This window comes from Lutra lutra, chromosome 13 (genome assembly GCF_902655055.1).
Source record: "Lutra lutra chromosome 13, mLutLut1.2, whole genome shotgun sequence".
Taxonomy (NCBI): Eukaryota; Metazoa; Chordata; class Mammalia; order Carnivora; family Mustelidae; genus Lutra; species Lutra lutra.
In genome coordinates this window covers 58745668-58759718 of record NC_062290.1, presented here as the reverse complement: position 1 = coordinate 58759718, position 14051 = coordinate 58745668, and positions in this window count along the sequence as shown.

The window sequence follows — 14051 nt, the reverse complement described above, 5'->3', positions numbered from 1 at the left end:
AAAATAAAATCTTAAAAAAAAAAAAAAACGTGGATTCTAGCATCAAACTGCTTTATTCAAATCCTGGTGCTGCTACTTCCTGTCTGTGAAATCAAACTGCTTAATCTTCTAGTGCTTCAGTTCTCTCACCTGTAAAATGGGGGTCATATTACCACATAGAGTTGTTATGAGGATTAAATGAACAAATTCATATGATTAGGATAGAATATAGTATATGCTAAATATCTCTTTTGGGGCACCTGGGTGGCTCAGTTGATTTGAGTGGCTGACTCTTGGTTTCAGTTCAGGTCATGATATCAGGGCCCTGAAATCAAGCCCCACATGGAGCTCTGCACTCATTGGGGAGTCTGCTTCTCTCCGTCTCCCTCTGCCCTTTCCTCTGTGCGCGCGTGTGCATGTGCACTCTCTTTCTAAAATAAATCTTTAAAAAATTACTTCTTTTAATGTTTTTAATTATAAGCCTTGTTCCATCTTTAATATAAGGACTCTGTTTCCACCCTTCCCCCTTTTAAAATCTCGTGTCAGCTGTGAAATGTTTTATTTGACTTTAAGTTGGTTAAGATCTTTTTGGCAAGCATGTATGTGAATACAAATCAAATATGCTTGACCATTTTTCTTCATTTGCCCCTCTTTATCCTAAAACCACCACTCTGTTCCAAATGGACTCTTCCTTTCAGGGCCAAACTTTAATCTCCACCTTTGAGGTACAATTTAATGCCTCTCTTCCTCATCCCACCCCCATCAAAGGCCCTCTTAGTTTGATAGAAAGAGCACTGAGCTGAAATTAAGACTTGGGTTTCCTAACTCTGTCACTAATAAGCTCTGTGATTTCAGACAAGAAAGATTTCTCCCCTAGGTATCATGAGTTGGACTAGATTTATTTATTCATTCATTCTTTCAACATATTTATTGATTGCCTACTATGGATCAGGTATTGTCTCAGGCTTGAGGAGATAGAAATAAGACAGTCTCTGCACTAAAGCAGGTCCCATTACAGTGGGGGGGGGGAACAGTCAAGTAATAGACAATTAAAATAGAAATATACACAGGGTACTATGGGGTTAGAGGAGGGTATCTAACCAGCCTGGGGTTTCTTGCCAGGGGCTGCTTCCCAGATGAGATGATTAATGCTTGGTTTGAGGAGCCAAGAAAATGAAAGTATAGGGAACAAGAGAAGGACAATTCACATAGGAGGAACAGCCTGTATAAAGGTGCTAGGGCAGAGAAAGCATGTACCATTGGGGAAATTGCAGGTATTTCAATGTATGGGGGTTGGAGAAGCAGTAAAAGATGGACCTGGAAAGACAGGATCACCAAAGCCCCTCAATTTCAGTCTGAGAAACTGAAATTTATCCTGAAGAGGATGGAAAATCATTGAAAAATTTGGAGCATAAAAGTGACAAGATCAAGTTTTGTGTCTTAGAACACTGGCTCTAGTGAGGGCAAAGAGATTGAGGAGAGAGTAGTTAGGGAACTCTTGCTTTAGTTTAGTTTAGATGAGGCCTAAACCAAGGCAGTGAGTGAGAATGGACAATAATGAATTCAAGTAGAATTCCAAAGATACAATTGGTTAGACTTCATTACTAATGGCATGGGGTGGAGGAGAGTGGGAGTTGAGAATGACTCTAGGGTTCCTAACTCAGGAGGCTTGGTGTGTATATTAGTGCCATTTTTCTTTAAGATTTTATTTGTCAGAGTGAGAGAGAGAGCACAAGCAGGGGGAGCAGCAGCAGAAGAGGGAGAAGCAGGCTCCCTGCTGAGCAGGGAGCCCGATGTCAGGTTCTATCCCCCAGGACCCTGGGATCATGACCTGAGCTGAAGGCAGGTGCTTAACTGACTGAGCCACTCAGGCGTCCCTATTAGTGCCATTTTTTTGAAATAGAGAACACAGACCTGGGAACCAAGTTAGGGTTGGGGGGAGGGTAATGGGCTCCATTTAGACATTCGAATGTGAGATTTTTGTGACAAGGAAAAACTGGGCAGGAGGCAATTAGATACATGGATCTGAAGCTTGGAAGAGCAGTCTATGGTGGAGATGTAAAATTCGACAGCTAGCAGCATATATGTAGCAGCTGAAACCATAAAAGGGTTAAAAATTATGTACTGATATGTACCATTTGGTTCAATGTGGCCAGCATTAAAAACTGGAGTAGCCAACACTATAAAACTAGCAGATTATACATAATAATCAGTATTTCAAGTTTAAAATCTGGCAGCAGAGACACTCATTTCCACTAAGTAAAGACCACTTTTTTAAAAAGATTATTTATTTATTTATTTGACAGAGATCACAAGTAGGCAGAGAGGCAGGCAGAGAGGGAGGGAAGCAGGCTCCCCACTGAGCCGGAAGCCAGATTCGGGGCTCAATCCCAGGACCCTGAGGTCATGACCTGAGTCAAAGGCATAGGCTTAACCCACTGCGCTACCCAGGCACCACTGAGTAAAGACCATTTAGAGCTAAGTAGCAGTGGCTCCCCTTCACCATGGTTCTCTCCATGTTCTCATCATTGATGTCAAAGCTAAGGCTAGTTGCAGTTTATCTATTGTTCCTGTGATTTTGTTTGCTTATATGTGTCCATTTTTACTTGTATTGCCTGCCTTGCATTTGAGTTTGCTACCTGTGGATGAAGAAGGTAAGTTGAGTCCTAATGGGAAACAGAAAAAGCAATGTTGAATACTTACATACTTACATTTATGGAAGGACAATTTACCAAGCTGTTAATTGTTTTCTCCTACTTCTTGCCAAAGGAAACATCCAGTAGGATAAAAAGGTAACTTTTTATGTTTTGTATAGAATTCCTCTCTTCCAGGAGTTCTAGGTTTCTTGTCTCATGGAATTGGTAATAGATTTTAGTTTTCTAGTCCCGAACCCAAGTTTCAAGACACCCAGTCTACAACTTTATCCAGGCTCTTGTGTGGGAGGGGGAATTTAATTTAGCTAGGTGTTCTTGAGAAGGAGAAGATGGAGGATGATTGAAAGAAGACTTGCCCAAGGATAGAAGTGCGTTCAGAAATTTGAGAAAAGAGATAATAATAATGGGTTCCATGAGTGACAGGGTCTGTACAGAAGTCCACTGGGAGGCAGCAGGATTTTGGGGGAGGGGGGCAATAGGGCTTCTAATGGGGAGAGCCAATTTAATGGTTAGGGCACTGAACACCCAGCACATAGTCTTGGGAACTATGGCAGAAATGCTGTGTGCATACCTGAGAGAGATGCTGTGGAGCCACCTGCCTTTGAATGGACTGTATGCATTTATACAATGCACATCCTAGTGGCAACTGTGATATACTCAAGAGCAGAGGTTATTTTCTAAGCTGTTTTTTTGGGGGGTGGTGGGGGAAGGGTTGTTTTGTTGGTGAATGTATCATGCTAAAGAGGAAAAAAACCCCTGCCACATCATGATTTAATAATGGATGTCTTCCAACACTAGTAAATGAGATTTGAACCAGATTTAATTTAACAGAAAAATTAAGTAATGTAATGTTTCTTGTTTCTCAGTGTTGTGGAACAAATTTAAAATCTTAAATTTTTACTCTTTAATAATACTCTATTAATCTTTACAACTTTTTTTTTTTTTTAAAGGATTTTATTCGTTTGAGAGAGAGAGAGAGAGTACAAGCAGGGGGAGAGGCAGAGAGGGAGAAGCAGGCTCCTCACATGCAGCTAAATCACAGGACCTGGAGATCATGACCTGAGCGAAGGCAGATGCTTAACCATCTGAGCCACACAGGCGCCCCTACAACTCTTTTGTTTAATCTTTACAACCCTTTGAAGTAGATATTGTTATTTTTTTCCACATAAATGGAAACTGAGGCACAGAGAAGTTAATATAAATTATATAATTTATATAATTATATAATTTATTACTAATATATTAGTATAATTATATTAATTATATAATTTGTTACTATGCAATATTATATATTATGTTATATATATTTAATTTATATATACATATATAATTTATATGTGTATATATAATTATATATAATTTATATGTATATATAATTATATATATAATTTATATGTATATATAAAGTATATATAAATATATAAATATTTTTATATTATATATTATACATATAATATATAATATGGCTATCCCAGAAAGCAGAGCCAGAGTTTGAGGACCCCCTTGCATTGTGAGGAGTCATTTGGATATAAGAGACAGTAAATGAAATCTAATAGGTGTAAGCAAATGGGATTATATTGACTCTAACTGAAGAGTTAGGACTGGCTGGTTTCAGGTAGTAGGGTTGATTCAGGAACTCATTTCAATGTCATCAGGATTCAGTTTCTGTTTCTTTCTTTTCTTTTTTCTTTTTTTTTTTAAGATTTTATTTACTGGGGCACCTGGGTGGCTCAATTGTTGAGTGTCTGCCTTCAGCTCAGGTCATGATCCCAGGGTCCTGGGATCAAGCCCTGCATCGGGCTCCCGTCTGCTTCTTCCTCTCCCATTCCCCCTTGTGTTCCCTCTTTTGCTATGTCTTTCTCTGTCAAATAAATAAATAAAATCTTAAAAAAAAAAAAAGATTTTATTTATTTATTTAAAAGAGAGAGCACACAAGCAGGAGGAGGAGCAGGGGAGAGGGAACAGACCCTTCCTGCTGAGCAGGGATTTTCCCCGCCTCCCGGCAGGGTTTGATCCCAGGACTCTGGGATCATGACCTGAGCCAAAGGGAGATGCCTAACCAATGGAGCCATCCAGATGCCCTTATTTTCTATTTCTTGGCTCTCTTCTGTGCTAACTATATTCTCAGGTTTTGTGTCATAGCAGGTTCAAGTGAAGCTGAAAATGTGGTGTTGTGCTGACAACATTGTGCTTATGGGTTCCAGTTGGTCATGTATCCATCCCTGAACTACTCACTGAACTGCTCACAGGGAAAGAGAATGCTTCTTCTAACAGGTCAGAGTTACTTACACTCTACCTGCACATGGACTGAGACTGAAGAAGCCGGGATGTTGTAGTTCCTCCAAAGGAAGCAGACTGTTTTCAGAAAAGTGTATGCATGTTGGTATCAAAACAAAATAAAACAAAATAGATGTCCACTACAGCCCTCTCTAACTTTTCTATTCTGTTTTCTGGCTCAGCCATGCCATTATCCTTTTAGGATCTAAGACTAAAGTTGAAGTATGAAGGCAGAGCCTCTGAAGACTGGGGAAGGGGCTGGATGGAGCCCAGAACAGCATCTTTAAGAGGAGGGTATCTATGGGAAACGTAAACATCTGTATGGATAGCCCATTTAATGACTCTCAATTCCTAGACTTTTTCATCTTAGAGTCCTTTACCTCAGCTTCAGTCCAGATATGCCATATCTGAAGCCTCATCATGGACTGTTTTGCTCTCTAAAATAGTTTGGCATCCCATCCTCTGACTTAATTGACTAAATAGGCCAATTCTTCAGCCTTGTCAGAACATCCATTTCACTTTCTCCTTGTCCATCAACAACCTCTTGCCTTCATTTCCTCCCTTTTTATGATAGACTTCAAGGTCTATCACTTAATCACATCCCAAACACTTCTAAGTTCTTCCTTTCATCACTTTTACCTGGCAAAATCCCAATTCTGCCTCTGCCGAACTTGCCCTTTAGAAAGTAGCTCCGCCCTGATGTGTAAAATTGTACATGTTCGTATCACTGTACATTCATGGTCTGTAACTAATGGTCAGCTCCACTATCACTTGAAAAGCATTTATTCATGCATTCCATTAAGTGCCTACTATGTGCTAGGCACTAAGTACTTGGGATACATCAGCTTTTGAAACAGGCAAAACTCCCTGCTTGTGGAGCTTATTTCATTTATTCCTTAAATGCTTTCCCATCCTAGGGACACCTGGGTGGCTCAGTTTGTTAAGGATCTGCCTTCGGCTCAGGTCATGATCCCAGGGTCATGGAACTGAGTTCCACATTGGGCTGCCTGCTCAGCAGGGAGCCTGCTTCTGCCTCTGCCTGCTGCTCCCCCTGGTTTTGCTCTTTCCCCTTCTGACAAATAAATAAAATATTAAAAAAAAAAAATCTTAGGGGCACATGGGTGGTCCAGATGGCTAAGCGTCTGACTTTGGCTCGGGTCACGATCTCCAGGTCCTTGAATCAAGCCCTAGGTCCAGCTTCTCGCTCAAGGGGGAGTCTGCTTCTCCCTCTCCCTTTGCCTCTCCCCCTGCTTGTGCTCTCTCTCAAATGAATAAATAAAATCTTAAAAAAAAAATCTTAAAAAAGAAAACAAAGTTTCCCATTCTATTTAAAATAAATTCAAACCTTCTTTACTTTCTTCAACTTCTCTTGCCCCTGCTCCTAGCAGATGGGCCAGATCTCCACTTTTCAAAGGAATGGAAGCCATCATATGGGAATTTTATCATTAAAAACTCTTGCGTTCAGTCTCCTTCCTTCTTGCTGCAGTGAAAGGTGTCTCTACGGGAGGCCCTTCTTCACCTTCCCAGGCTAGGATGGGTGCCCTTATCCTACCACACTGTCGCCCCCCCCCCCCCACCCCCGGCACTTTCCACACCAGACTGTAACTTGTGCCTTAATAATCTGAGGGCAGAGACCTTGTCTACCCAGTCCACTGCTTTAACTCCAGCATCTGCCAGGTAGTATTTGGCGAGTTCAGTATCTAGAATGAGCGATGGGCGGGATTTCTTGGAGAAGCCCCGCCTAGGTCCTCTTCGCGGGCTTCGTAACTCTTTCCTCAGGCTTCCTTGAGGCCTTGGCCACCTCTTGAGGCCTCATCTCCAGGTTGGAGGCCTCCAGTCTGGTGAGCCTCATTGGCTTCCGTGAGACGTGAGCTGGGCAGTTAAGCTCACAGCCGAGGTTCAGGCGGGACTTTAACGACGCCCCAGAGCCCTTCCCGCCGCGGGACTACCCCACCTCCCGCGATGAGGTTTCTGGGTAGGGGGCGCTGCGCCGAGGACCCGCCGTGGGTCCGAGCGTTGACGCGTCGCGGCTGCAGCGGCTTCTTCGCTGCCTAACCCGCTAGTCGTTCTTCCTCTCCCTCCTTCTCCCTTTCCTTTCCCCCTCCCTCTCCCCTTCCTCCCGTCCCCGCCCTTTTTCTTTCCTCCCCTTCTCCCCGCCTCCTCCATGGCGATGTCGCGGGAAGGGCCCCGCCAGCAGCCCAGCCCCACTACCCTGGCCGCAGGGACATGGTCTTGTCCCGTGTCCCGGAGAGGCCCGGTGTCCTGAACATGTCTGGACTGGTCAGAGGACAGTGAGACCTCACGGAGCCACTCCTCCAGGAGAGGTCAGTTTCTCAAACTCTCCTTCCTTCTCACTTATCCACAGGAGGCGGGATGCCGGACCTGACCCCGGGGAAGTTTCAGAGGAGGATGAAGGGTGCTGTGAGGCCGCGGGGGGCGCCAGTGGGAGTGGTGGGAGGCAGCCCAGCACAGGCCCACTAGATAGGGCAGAGTGTCAAGCGGCTGAGGTGAGGCGGGCTCCCGAGGAGCCGAGGCCACGGTGGAGAGGCCTCTAGCAGACAGGCCAGGCCAAGGCTTTTAGAACATAGCAAGATCTGGGGCGCCTGGCTTGCTCGTTGTTCTTGGGGATGGGAGTTGGAGCCCCACGTTGGGTGCAGAGATTACTTAAATCAATAAAATTTTAAAAAGAAGATAGGAAAATCTGAGGCATCTACCTTCAGATCCCAGGTATCGGTACTTTACTGCATGTATTGAGGGGCTACTGTGTGTAAGGTTTGGGGTTTGGAAGTTTAGCTATGTCCCACTAGAGGCAGGAAGAAATATTGCCTTTTTTTTTTTTTTTTTAAACATTTAAGATAGTATTATATACTGAATTTAGAAGATATGAAAAACTTGGGGCGCCTGGGTGGCTCAGTGGGTTAAGCCGCTGCCTTCGGCTCAGGTCATGATCTCAGGGTCCTGGGATCGAGTCCCGCATCGGGCTCTCTGCTCGACAGGGAGCCTGCTTCCCTCTCTCTCTCTCTCTCTCTCCGCCTGCCTGCCTCTCTGTCTACTTGTGATCTCTCTCTGTCAAAATAAATAATAAATAAAATCTTAAAAAAAAAAAAGATATGAAAAACTAGAAGGAAGAATCCCATAAACTTCCAATCTCAAAATAATTTCCCTAGCACTTTGACATATTTCTTTTCAGACTTTGCTATTCATATTTTTATGTTGATTAAATAAATGTAGGTTTTTATAAGGTAGGAAGGCAGTTAATATTTTAGTGTAAGCCTTTTCTACTCACTGTAAACTCTTCCTAACCATCAATTTTAATAACTATGTTATTCTCTAAAGTAGGTTATCTTAGGTAGTCAGAAGCCCCTCGTGTGGTTAGTTATTTCTACACTGACTTCTGTGGGCTTCAGTCTAGTAAATCCCAGTTGCTTGCTAAACATCCCCAAGCTCAGTTTACCACAGGTACCCCAGGTCTATCATCTTCATAACTTAAACCATTTTCTCCTTCTGTCCCAGTCTGCTCTTCCTGCTGTGTTCCCCAAAGCAATTAGTATCACCTAATCACCCAGGCAAGAAGCAGGAGCCAGGGGCACCTGGGTGGCTTAGTCATTGAGCGTCGGCCTTCAGCTCGGGTCATGATCCCAGAGTCCTGGGATCAAGCCTCGCACTGGGCTCCCTGCTTGCCAGGAAGCCTGCTTCTCCCTCTCCCATTCCCTCTGCTTGTGTTCCCTCTCTTGCTGTGTCTCTCTCTATCAAATAAATAAAATCTTATAAGAAAAGAAAAGAAACAGGAGCCATTCTACACTGGTCCCCCTTTATTTTTTCCAACTTTTGCTAATTTTATCTGCTGTTTCTTAAATCTCTCTTCCCCATTCTCACTGTCATCCTGTTAGTTCAGGCTCTCATCATTTCTCTCACAGACTGTGCAATTGTCTCCTAGCTGATCTCATTTCTCCAACTTTGTCCGTCTTAAGTACTCTCTCCTCACCAAAAATGACCATGATACTACCCTCTTTAAAATCCTTCAGCGAGGCCATATTTCCTACACGGTGTACAGAACCCTCCACTTACAGATCTTTTTGTACTTCCTTGCTTATCTTGCCATGACCTGCTTGCATTTGTTCTAATAAAGAAGAAGAATGTTAGTAGTTTCCCCTGAGCCCCCTGTGCTCATTATTGCTTTCATATCTTTGCCCATGATGATTCTTATTTCTCTCTCCAGAATGCCCTCACCACTTTTTTCTACCTGGGTAATTCTTAAGTGTCCTTCTGTCTTAATTCAAACAGTATCTCCTTAGGTAACCTACCCTGAAGATACAGGTAGGTCTAAATGTTCCTTCTTTCTGCTCTGCATAGAGATGATCTCTGTCTTTTCACTTAAAACACTTTAAATCTATTTACTTTGTGTACTCTTTCTTATAATTTCAGTATCTGCAGTCTGAACATGTCTTATTTTTCTGTTTGTAGTTTCTCTGGACTTTGGTTTATGGAGGTCTTATTCCTTATATGTTTGATATATGTATTATTAGGAGCTCATATTTGGTTCAGTTTTAGCTTTGTGAATCTTGAAGAACCTGGAGCTGTTTCTATTTCTTGTATTGGGATTTCTCATTCTGTGAGTATGGTATAAATTCAAATCCCAGGATTGCATGAGACTAGGATTATGATTATAAATTATTAGGGAAAATCATTAACATTAATGTTGTTAGTCTTTCCACTCAGTTTTGCAGACTTTGTCTATTTCTCAAATCAGTCTCTCCTCCCCATTCTTAGTGTCACCAGAGACAGATTGATTTTCTTGTTGGTTCCTGTTACTAGCATGTAGATTTTTCTGTTTACATCTTCAAGATATAGTCCTTTTGGGTGCTTTATGTGCTGTCCTTAGATTCAGTTCCCTTTGTTAAATCTAAACACTATTCCTCAGTGGGGCTGATAACCAGCAAAGCTTTAGGTTTCTGGTTTGGGCATATTCCTAAGGCAGCCCTGGTGTCAGTGTTGGCTTTCCATCTAATTTTGGCTCTAGTGCTCGCTTCGGCAGCACATATACTAATTTTGGCTCTAGAATTTTTTCTTCCTTCCTTCTTTCCTCTCCCCGGCTTCCTCCCTTCCTTCTTCCTTTCCTCCTCCCGCCTTTTTAAAAATTTTTAAATTTTTTTAAAGATTTTATTTATTTAAAATTTGACAGACAGAGATCACATGGTAGTCAGAGAAGCAGGCAGAGAGAGATGGGAAGCAGGCTCCCCGCCGAGCAGAGAGCCCGATTCGGGGCTCGATCCCAGGACCCTGAGATCACGACCTGAGCTGAAGGCAGAGGCCCAACCCACTGAGCCACCCAGGCGCCCCTCCCTCTCTCTCTTTCTCTCTTAAGATTTCATTTTTAAGTACTCTCTGCACGCAACATGGGGCTTGAATTTACAACCCCCAGATCAAGAGTTGTATGCTCCATGGTCTGAGCCAACCAGGTGCCCCCTCCTCTCTCTTTTATTTGTCTTTTTCTTTTTCTCTTCTTTTTTGTTTACTAAAAGCTTCCCTTACTTCCTTATAAGCTCAGCAATGCACTTAAAAGTGTATTTGCTCTAATTTATCAGCATTTGTGTGTTTTGCAGTGGGAGGACATTTCATAATACCTAGACTAGCTAAAGTCAGAGATGGAAATCTTATAGACTTCATTTTATAAATTGGATTATTTCAGGCTTACTTGGAGATATTTTTGAAATTTAAATTCAATTATCCAACATATAGTACATCATTAGTTTCAGATGTAGCGTTCAGTAATTCATCAGTTGCATATAACACCCAGTGCTCATCATGTCACATGCTGTCGTTTGTGCCCATCACCCAGCTACCACATCCCCCTACCAACCTCCCCTCCAGCAACACTCAGTTTGTTTCCTTTTTTTTTTTTTTTAAGATTTTATTTGTTTATTTGAGAGAGAGAATGAGAGAGAGAGAGAGAGTGTGTGAGAGGGGAGAGAGTCAGAGGGAGAAACAGACTCCGCACTGAGCAGGGAGCCTGATGCGGGACTCAGTCCTGGGACTTCAGGATCATGACCCAAGCTGAAGGCAGTTGCTTAACCAACTGAGCCACCCATGCACCCCCTCAGTTTGTTTCCTATAATTAAGAGTTTCTCATGGTTTGTCTCCCTCTCTGATGACATCACAGTTTTCCCTCCCTTCCCCTATGATCCTCTGCACTGTTTCTTGTATTCTGCGTATGACTGAAACTATATGATAATTGTCTTTCTCTTATTAAGTTATTTCACTCAGTGTAATACTATCCAGTTCCATCCACGTGGAATCTATGTGGAGATTTTTATAATGCAATCTCTATCAAACATCTGTTTGCTTTTTTTCTTGGTTATTTTTAAAATTAGTTTTTTTTTTTAAGATTTTATTTACTTATTTGACAGAGAGACAGAGATCACAAGTAGGCAGAGAGGCCCGCAGAGAGAGAGGTGGAAACAGGCTCCCTGCTGAGCAGAGAGTCCGATGCAGGACTCCATCCCAGGACCCTAAGATCATGACCTGAGCCGAAGGCAGAGGCTTAACCCACTGAGCCACCCAGACACCCCAAATTAGTTTTTTTTTTAAAATCAGAGTAATATATGCCCATCATTTTAAAAATCAGTAGTTTAAAATTTTTGTTTGTTTGTTTGTTTTGAGAGAGTGAGTGGTGGGCCAGTTGAGGCAGAGGGAGAGGGAAAGATTAAGATTCTTCTTAAGCAGGTTGCAAGCCTAGTGCAGAAGCTGAGGCAGGGTTGTCTTATGACCCTGAGATCATGACCTGAGCCAAAACCCAAGAACCAGATGCTCAGCCGACTGAGCTACCCAGGCACCTCTGTGGTATAATTTCTAATGCCCACTCCTCCACCCCTCAGTTAAAATTCAGACTATAGGTTCCCCAGTGCTTCCCCAGCCCTGAACCCTGCTTCATTACTAGCCCCTACCTCCAGCCAAACTTCAACCCTTGCTCCCACTCCTACTACCTTCTTTTTCATCCCAGATTAGGATCTCTGAGGTATCCTTTCCTAGAATCCAGCATGAGGTACAATCTCTCACCTTAAATGAAATTTAATACCTGTTACAGAAGTGGTTTGTAGATTTGTGAGTTTTAATCTTTTTCAGTATAGCCTGGCCTCTCAGACCTATGTGGCAGTTTCCATTCTTCCTAGAGAATTTACTATAAGCAATAATATTTGGAACCAACTAAAGTGCATCACCTTTGAAAGAGTCCATGTGACAGTGGTGGGTCTTGGCTTGCATGATCCAAGAGTCTCTGGTATTGATGCAGCCTCGTGGCAACCAACAGACAAATCTCAGCTAAGGAACAATCATAGACTTTCACAGCCCTATGTGTTTATGAGCCAAAGCAGCAAGGCTCTAAGGAAGATTGGATTGTGACACCCAGGAAGTTCCTATGTGAGGAAGCCACAAAGTTCCAGTTAGGGATGACCAAGGGAAGAGTCTGAGGCATAGTTAGAAAAGACCTATCACAGAATTGTTACCTATCAAGGAGTTCAGAAGGCTATCGAGTGAGGCTTTGGGGCTGGTTCTGTAGAGGAGATAAAAAGTGACTTGTTGAGTTATTGAGAGAATTGGTCAGAAAATGACTTTTCAAGGTGTTCAAAAGAGAAACTAAATTGGAAGCAACTGGAAAATGCATTGGTTTACTTGGACAGGAAGCTGGGACAAGTCTATCACAGTGGGATCCCTATAGGTGTGTATTGTTCATGGCTTGCTGTCTATTATACATTTGCTGCCTCCTGGGAAATCTTATAGCTGCTTAGAAACTGGAAATTTGGTACCCTCAATGAGTCAGGAACACTGGCTGAATACCTCTTGAAAGGTATCTTCCCTTCCTTGATCTAGGTAGGTACTAGCTAAGCACTAGGAAGCCCAGGTTATATAATTTTGGGTGTGGCAGAGGTAGAGCTTACCTCACCAGGTCCTTGAATCATAAAACTGTTACATTGTTGGAGACCCAATCATGGTTTCTTCCCTGGTCCACTTTTCTCTCTCAGCCACACATGTTTTGGGAATGGCTAAGCCAAGGTTGCGTAGCTCTTTGAAAGAAACCATTGTGTAGGTCAGAGGATAGGCTGATCACAAAAAATTCAGTCCCTACCCTGTATAGTTCTTTTCCTGCTTCCTGTGACCAAGGAAGCCAGAGGGCCCTGAGATGCTGGTTCTGGCTCACATAGGACCCTCAGTCCAAGAAGAAGAGCAGACAAACTTTCACCCATCATTCTGGACAAATCATGGCAGAATGCAAGTGTATGGGGGATAAGAGAGGCAGTCCAGAGTCACTTCCAAATGATGGCAGGACATGACCCAAGGGTTAAGAGTGGAGTTGTATACCCACAGACTCCAGCCATGGAGAAGCAGTGCCCCAAACGCAGAGGAGGAGTGTCTGGAGGGGGATGGCCACAGAGGGGAGCATCTTCTTGGAGTTTCCACTTTAGGAAAAGGATATTGGAGATTAATTTAGGGATTCCTTCAAGGGTCAAATAGTCTAGGAAGATAGTGAAGTCCAAGAAGACTCCAGATGCTAAGGTGTTCTGAGTCAGTGAGCTGGGAGATGCCCAGAAGCTAAATGGCTATCTGAGTGGTCAAGGAGCTCCAGTGACCAAGAAATGGCCCCTACCACCAAGAGTGATGGCTGCCTAAGATTCAGGATGGCCAGACCTTAAAGAACATTTTACTGTCATACAAATGAGCAAATGACAGTCACAGTACTGTCATTACAAAATTATACACATATACACACACACTACTATAAAAGGCTTCAGGGGCTTCTCAAAGTGAGTTAAGACCCCACTGCCCAGGACCTGGCAAAACTAGTCTTTCCCTTAGCTCTTTTACTATCTTGACTTTTATGTTGGTAGGGATGTGTGTGTGTGTGTGTGTGTGTGTGTGTGTGTGTGTGTGTGTGTGTAGGGTTACACAGGCATTAAATGACCACAAATCCCCCATGCCACCTCTAAGATGGGAAAGGCTCAAGTTGCAGTTGGAGCAGCAGAACCAGCTTCAGGGTTTTCTCACGGGAGTGCCCCTGGCCTCAGATAGCCTGGCTTTTAAGGACTCATATTATCCCCAGAGGGTGCTCAGTGAGATACGACAGTTTCCCAGGTCTTACATTTACAC